This window comes from Carlito syrichta, unplaced genomic scaffold, assembly GCF_000164805.1.
Source record: "Carlito syrichta isolate Samal-C Ts95f unplaced genomic scaffold, Tarsius_syrichta-2.0.1 Scaffold115613, whole genome shotgun sequence".
NCBI lineage: Eukaryota > Metazoa > Chordata > Mammalia > Primates > Tarsiidae > Carlito > Carlito syrichta.
Window position 1 is genome coordinate 104,392 of NW_007059709.1, and position 6,791 is coordinate 111,182.

At 53.2% G+C, this 6,791-nt stretch overlaps 1 long non-coding RNA gene across 1 annotated transcript; it reads right to left on the reverse strand.

The window, feature by feature from the left end:
* Positions 1-1,988: 1,988 nt before the first annotated feature.
* Positions 1,989-2,762, reverse strand: LOC110594396. The gene is made up of 2 exons (XR_002481226.1): positions 2,461-2,762; positions 1,989-2,142 (listed from the first exon to the last, which is right to left on the reverse strand). It is a non-coding gene; the product is annotated as an uncharacterized LOC110594396 (long non-coding RNA).
* Positions 2,763-6,791: the final 4,029 nt, after the last annotated feature.

A 6,791-nucleotide genomic window follows, 5' to 3' on the forward strand; every position in this document is an offset into this window, starting at 1 on the left:
AAAAAAAAAAAAAAAAAGCAAATTCTGGGCCAAATGCAGTGGCTCATGCCTGTAATCCAGCACTTGGGGAGGCTTTAGTTAAGAAACTAGGCATTTTCATCATACAGGACACATAACATTTAAACAGCACATAAAATAATAATCCACAAATCACAGTTGTCAACAAGAATTTAGCTATTCCCAGCAAAGTGTGTCCCTGCACTCCCAGGTGTGTCCTGCACTCCCAAGGGTATGTACTACACTCACAAGTGTTCTCCTTGAACTCCCAGATGTGTGTCCTGCACTCTCAGGTGTGTCCCCTGCACTCCGAGGTGTTCTCTGTATTTCCAGGTATGTTCCCTGCACTTCCAGGTGAGTGTCCACTCCAGGGGTGTCTCTTACACTCCCAGGTGTGTCCCCTGCACTCCCAAGTGAATGTCCTGCACTCCCAGGTATGTCCCCTGCACTCCCAGGTGAGTGTCCTGCATTCTCAGGTGTGTCTCCTGTGTGTCCCCTGCACTCCCAGGTGTGTCCCCTGCATTCCCAGATGTATCCTCTGCATGTCCCCTACACTCCCAGGTGAGTGTCCTGCACTCCCAGGTGTGTCCCCTGCATGTCCCCTGCACTCCCAGGTGTGTCCCCTGCATGTCCCCTGCACTCCCAGATGTGTCCCCTGCACTCCCAGGTGAGTGTCCTGCTCCCAGGTGTGTCCCCTGTATGTCCCCTGCACTCCCAGGTGAGTGTCATGTACTCCCAGGTAAGTGTCCTGCACTCCCAGGTGTGTCCCCTGCACTCCCAGGTGTGTCCCTTGCACTCCCAGGTGAGTGTCCTGCACTCCCAGGTATGTTCCCTGCACTCTCAAGTGTGTCCCCTGTACTCCCAGGTGAGTGTCCTGCACTCCCAGGTATGTCCCCTGCACTCCCAGGTGTATCCCTTGCACTCCCAGGTGAGTGTCCTGTACTCCCAGGTGTGTCCCCTGCACTCTCAAGTGTGTCCTCTGCATCTTAGGTGTGTGTTCTGCACTTCTAAGTGTATTTCCTGCACTCTCAGGTATGTGTCCTGCACTCCAACTGTGTGTCCTGATTGTGGGTCATGGTCTGGGTAGCACGTGCCATCGTGGCATAGCTTGTTCTTGTGATTGAACTCACAAGTACGTTTCCCAGAACTCCAGGAGGCACAGCCACCCTCCCCAGGAGCTCCCTCATGGCGCCTGCCAGTTGCTGCCACCAGAGTGGGCCCCGCCCACACCCTTTTCTTAATAGCTTGGACCCTGGACCTCCACAGAGAGGTCACAATTTGGGCCCCAGAAGCACTGGGCTCTCCAGGTTGAGGGTGGCTCTGAGGGACACTGAGGCCCTAGGGTTTCCCACAGATGACGTGCTTCCAGCAGCAGCCACAGAAAAGCTCAGACAGCAAAACCGAACTTCCACCCAAACCTGAACAGGAGAGGGTCAAACCTCCAGAGGGAGAAACAGAGAAAGACAAAGACAAGGCGGAGGGGGGAATAGGGAGACAGAGACACAGAAAGACAAGGCCTCCAATCAGAAATACTTAGGCCAGGTATGGTGGCTCATGCCTGTAATCCCAGCACTTTGGGAGACCAAGGCAGGTAGACTACTTGAGCCTAAGAGTTCAAAACGAGGCTGGGCAACACAGCAAGACCTCATCTCTACAAAAAATAAAAATTAGCTGGGTGTGGTGGCATATGCTTGCAGTCCCAGCTACTCACAACAGAGTAAGACCCCGACTCAAAACAAACAAACAAAAAAACCTTGGCATGCAAAGCAGCAGGAAAGTGCGACCCATAATGAGATAATCAGTCTATTAAAACTGACCCAGAATGGGGCCCCAGGGCTTCAAGATAGCATCTTAATTGTATCCACATGTCTACAAATTCATGGAGGCATGGAAGAGCTGGTACCTCTCCTGTTGAAATTCTAGAGGTAAGAGTCACAATGTTGAAGCTGAAAAATACACTAGCCAGCATGGGATTAATGGCAGATTAGACATCAAAGAGGAAAGCAGTATTTATTGTAAAACCTCACAATATAAACTATTCAAAAGGACACAGAGAAAAGAGGATTAAAGCATTTTTTTAGACCAGGTCACCTGTGATCTGTGGGACAGCCTCAAGTGACGTAGTATCGTGTTAACATGAAGTCCCTGGAGGAGGGATGGAAATATGGGGAATGGGGTTGGGACATTACAATGGCCCCTTTGGAACTTCACAGGGTCAGCCCTGGAGCAGGGCGGCGGCAGCCATGGCCAGAGACATTCACGTATCAACTGGAGGCAGGCCGCAGCCTTCTGCAGGACCACACTACAAGCTGCTGGGCTGGCCTTAGTGGCAACTCCCAGAGGGCCGCCATTATCACTGCTGGCCACTGTGCAGTTTGGCGTTGGCTCCCAGGGGGTCACTGTCATCATCATCATTAGTTGGGCTGGCCTCTGCACCAGTTCCCAGAGGGTAATTAGCCTTACCATCATTAGCTGCTGGGCTTGACTCAACGCTGACTCCCAGGTGTACAAACCCCCTCTGAGAGGCAGACAAGCTCCATATTGAGCCTGGGCACAGGGGCCTGGGCTAATGACTCTTCTGAAATAGCAGGGGCTCCTGGCCGCCAGTGGTCACAGAGGGCCACCTCTCCCAGGGCCTGCTCCTCGTCAGGGGGGACGAGGATGCTGATGGAGCTAAGCACTGACGCTGGGGGGTTCCACCTCCTCTGGACACCCAGGGGCCTCTCCAAGGGCAGGCTGTGGGTGCCAGGCGGCAGCAGTCTCGGCAGGGGGGTCTTGGAAGAGAAGAGCAGTCCTGGGGCGGAGAATCTGGCCTGCAGGTGCCCCTCATCTCCTGTGGAGCAAAGCGAGATCCCTGAGCTGCCAGGGCCTGACATGGGGAGGACTCAGCTCTCCTTGGGCGAGACCACCCTCCGCGGCTCCAGGCAGCCGGCTCCCGGACTCCGGCTTCTAGAGCGCCGGGTCCTGCATACAGCCCCCCTCGCCGCTGGATCCACCCAGGGGTCCTGCACAAGGCCGCCCTCTGGCCAGGGAGTCTGCGCAGGCCAGCATCACCCACAGGCTGCTTTCTGTTGTCCTAGTTTCTATCTTATCACCCATGGGGTAAGACACACAGGTGCGATTTAAACATCCCCAAAGAGCAGAAGTCACCCCCCAGGCCCCTCCCTCCACGTCCTCTGCACGGTAGCAGGAGGAGCCCAGGAGCACCCCTCGCTGTCACTGATGTCCATGTGCCCACGTCTCTGGACACCGCATCGGGCTCTTCTGCCAGGTGTGAATTTCCGACGGGTCAGAGCACACGCCTTCTTGCTTTTCATGCTCCACGCGATGTTGGGCTCGTGACAACACGTCGAGCTGCAGCCCCTCACCTCCCCGAGAGTGTCCTGCCCGACTCCCAAGACGGGCATGCTCCCTTGCCCCGCTTCAGTCACCATGTGCGGCACGTACGTCTTCACTGTGCTGAGGCAGAACCCAGCATGTGAACCTGGAGCGGAATGATGGGCCCTGGTGGGCTCACAGTGGCTGCGTGAGGTTTCCAGCGGTGTCACTCACATCCCCAGCAGCAAGCCGGTGTCTCGGTGCGCCACCAGGCCTGGACTCGGGGGTGTGGGACAGACCTTCTTCCCCGTGTGATGGGTGCAGTTTGCTCACGGTTGGCTTTAAGCGGTACTCTCCCCATCACGAGTGTGGTCCAGCCTGTCTCCCGTATCGTGTACTGGCTGCCTGGGTCTACTCTTGGGAAATATCCACTCGATTCGCTGTCTTTCTATTTTTTTTCTGAGTCCCAATTCTCTCTCTATAATTCTGGCTACTAATCCTTTGCCAGTTATGTGTTGCAAATATTTGTTCAACTTTTGTGTAACTTTTTTTTTTTTTGAGTTGGAGTCTCACTCTCACCCAGACTGGAGAGCAGTGGCCGCTCTCGGGCACTGCAACCTCGACCTGCTGGGCTCCGGCGATCCTTCCGCCTCAGCCTTCCAAGTAGCTGGAACTACAGGCGCACGCTACCACGCCTGGCTCATTTTTTGATTTATTGTAGAGATGAGGGCTCGCCAAGTTGCCCAGGCGGGTCTTGACCCGTGGTTTCAGGCAGTCCACTCGCCTGGGCCTCCCAAAGGGCTGGGATTACAGGCTGAGCCACCGAGCCTGGCCTGTGTAGCTTCTTAATAGTATATGCTGACAACCAGAAGGTCTTCCCTTGTGATGAGTGCCTTTAACAAAACGGAACCATCCTTATATAGCCTGAGGACATGCAGCTATTATCCAATGTTACCTTCTTAAAGTTTTTGTAGTTTTCCCGTTACTGGTATGTCTTTAGTCCTCATGGAATTGAGGGAAATGCCAAGGCAGGGCGCCAACTTCACACACGTTTCTCTCACACAGGTGCACCAACCGTTCCCCAGCAGGTGTTTAAAATCCACCATTCCTACTCCTTACCCAGCCAGAATCCAGAGTGCACATGCTCGTGGGTTTTCTCCAAGCATCCCTCATCCACCTGCTCACTGGTGTTGGTTTCTACCAAGCACCGCACGTCTGGAGTTCACAGAGCTCCCCGGGAGTGCTGCCTCCCATAGGGCTCACCCTTCTCCATGGCCCTTTCTTTTAAGAGAGTCGTGGAGACACATCCTTTGGAGATTGTGTGTTCATTTTAGAACCAGCTTGTCAAATTATAAACACAGGCACAGGCGCACAAAACACAAAAACGGAGGTTCTGCTGCTTCTCCTGGGAAAGCAGTATCCTCACCACAACGTGTGCAACCTGTGAATATCGCCTGTCTCTTCATCTCTGCCGGTCTTTCTACAACATCTCTAAGTTCTACAGTTTTATCCACAAAAGTCTTGCACATCTTTTAGGTGTATTCCTAGGGACCTCGTTTTTAAAATGCTATTGTACATGGTAACGCTTCTCATTTTCTAACACTTCTTACTGACATGCAGAGATGTTCATCTCATCCCTGCTCTTAAGAGACCATGAGCTAGGTGTGGCACCCTCGACTGACCACGTCCTAGTACATTCAAGGCATGAGTCAACTTGTTCTGGCTTCCGTTAGTATGAAGTGCATCAATAACTCCTGGGGAGACCATCTGTCTTGCATCAGTAGATGTTCGGAAAATACGCTGCCTCCGGCATTTACCAGTTTAATTCTGTTGTGTCTAGGACTTGGTTTATCCTTCTTGGACTCACTGGGCTTTAGGAATCTGTGAGTTCTGACCGTTCTGGCAAATTCTCAGCCACCATGTCCTGAAATAGTGGCTCTTCCCAACTTCCTCTCTCCTCTCTCCTCTCTCCAGGGCTCCAACTAAACGAGCACAGACTCCCCACTGTACCTTCGCCTCCCCTCACGTTTGTAGTTCTTTCTTTCTCTGTATCTGTGTAAGTATCTCCCCAGCTCTAGGGTCCACTTCACTATTCACTTGCGATTGTATCCAGTGTATTAGATCCATCAATCAGGTTAAAAAAAAATCAGTGGTATTTTTCTCACTTCTATAAGTTTTCCTTGGTATGGCTCCAAATTTGCTTGGTAATTCTAAAGATAGTTTCCCGTTCTCTTCAGATATTTTTGCCTTTTATTTATTTATTTATTTATTTATTTATTTTTGAGTTGAAGTCTCACTCTGTCACCCAGACTGGAGTGCAGTGGCCGCTCGTGGCCACTGCAGCCTCAACCTGCTGGGCTCTGGCGATCCTTCCACCTCAGCCTTCCAAGTAGCTGGAATTACAGGCGAGCGCTACCACGCCCGACTGATTTTTGATTTATTGTAGAGATGAGGTCTCTCCAAGTTGCCCAGGTATGTCTCGAACCTGTGGGCTCAGGCAATCCACTTACCTCAGCCTCCCAAAGGTGCGGGATTACAGGCTGAGTTACCAAGCCCACAGGCTTTTCTTTCTTTCTTTCTTTCTTCCTTCCTCCCTTCCTCCCTTCCTCCCTCTCTCTCTCCCTCCCTCCTTCCTTCCTTTCTTTCTTTCTTTTTTTTTTTTAGTTAGAGTCTCACTTTGTCACCCAGGCTGGAGTGCAGTGACACACTATGGCTACCACAGCCTCGACAGCTGGACTTAGGGGTGATCCTTCCACCTCAGCCTTCCAAGTAGCTGGAACCACAGACACACGCCACCACGCCCGGCTAGCTTTCTGTGATTTATTGCAAAGACGAGGTCTCACCAAGTTGCCCAGGCTGGTCTCAGAACCCCGGGCTCAGGCAGTCCTCTTGCCTCGGTCTCCCAAAGTGCCGGGGTTACAGACTGAGCCACGGGGACTGGCCTTTCTTTACTCAGGCTTTGGTCTGCTGACTCCGACACGCACGTCTCTGTGCGGCTTACGCAGCGATGGCTCCCAGGGGTCTCACACGCAGTGCTTTGTGCCCACACGTGGCAACTCAGTTTTCACGGGGAACTGTCACGTTCTCTGTAGTTTGGGCCTTGGATGAAGGTGGGCTCCTCCAGGGCATTTGCCAGCCTCTGGGAGCGGCTGGTCTGGAATCACGCTACATTACTCCGGGCGTGAGGATCCGTGGCCGGGCGTTAGGAACAGCCTGTCATCCCACACCTCCGCAGTGGTTTCTTCTTTCTGCTCGGAAGGTCAAGACAGCAGGTGACTCCTGATCCTTTGGGCGTGGGGCAGTGGGTTGCGTCTCGTTGGCCTCTACGATGGCAGGCAGGCGTCTGAGGGTTCTGAGCTCACGGGCGACTTCCTGGCCTGCTGTGCGCAGAGCCTGCCTTCCCTTCCTGCCTCCTGCAAAGCTGTGACCATCGGGCTTGGCACACGCTCCGGGCAAAGGCCGACTGCAGCACCCCC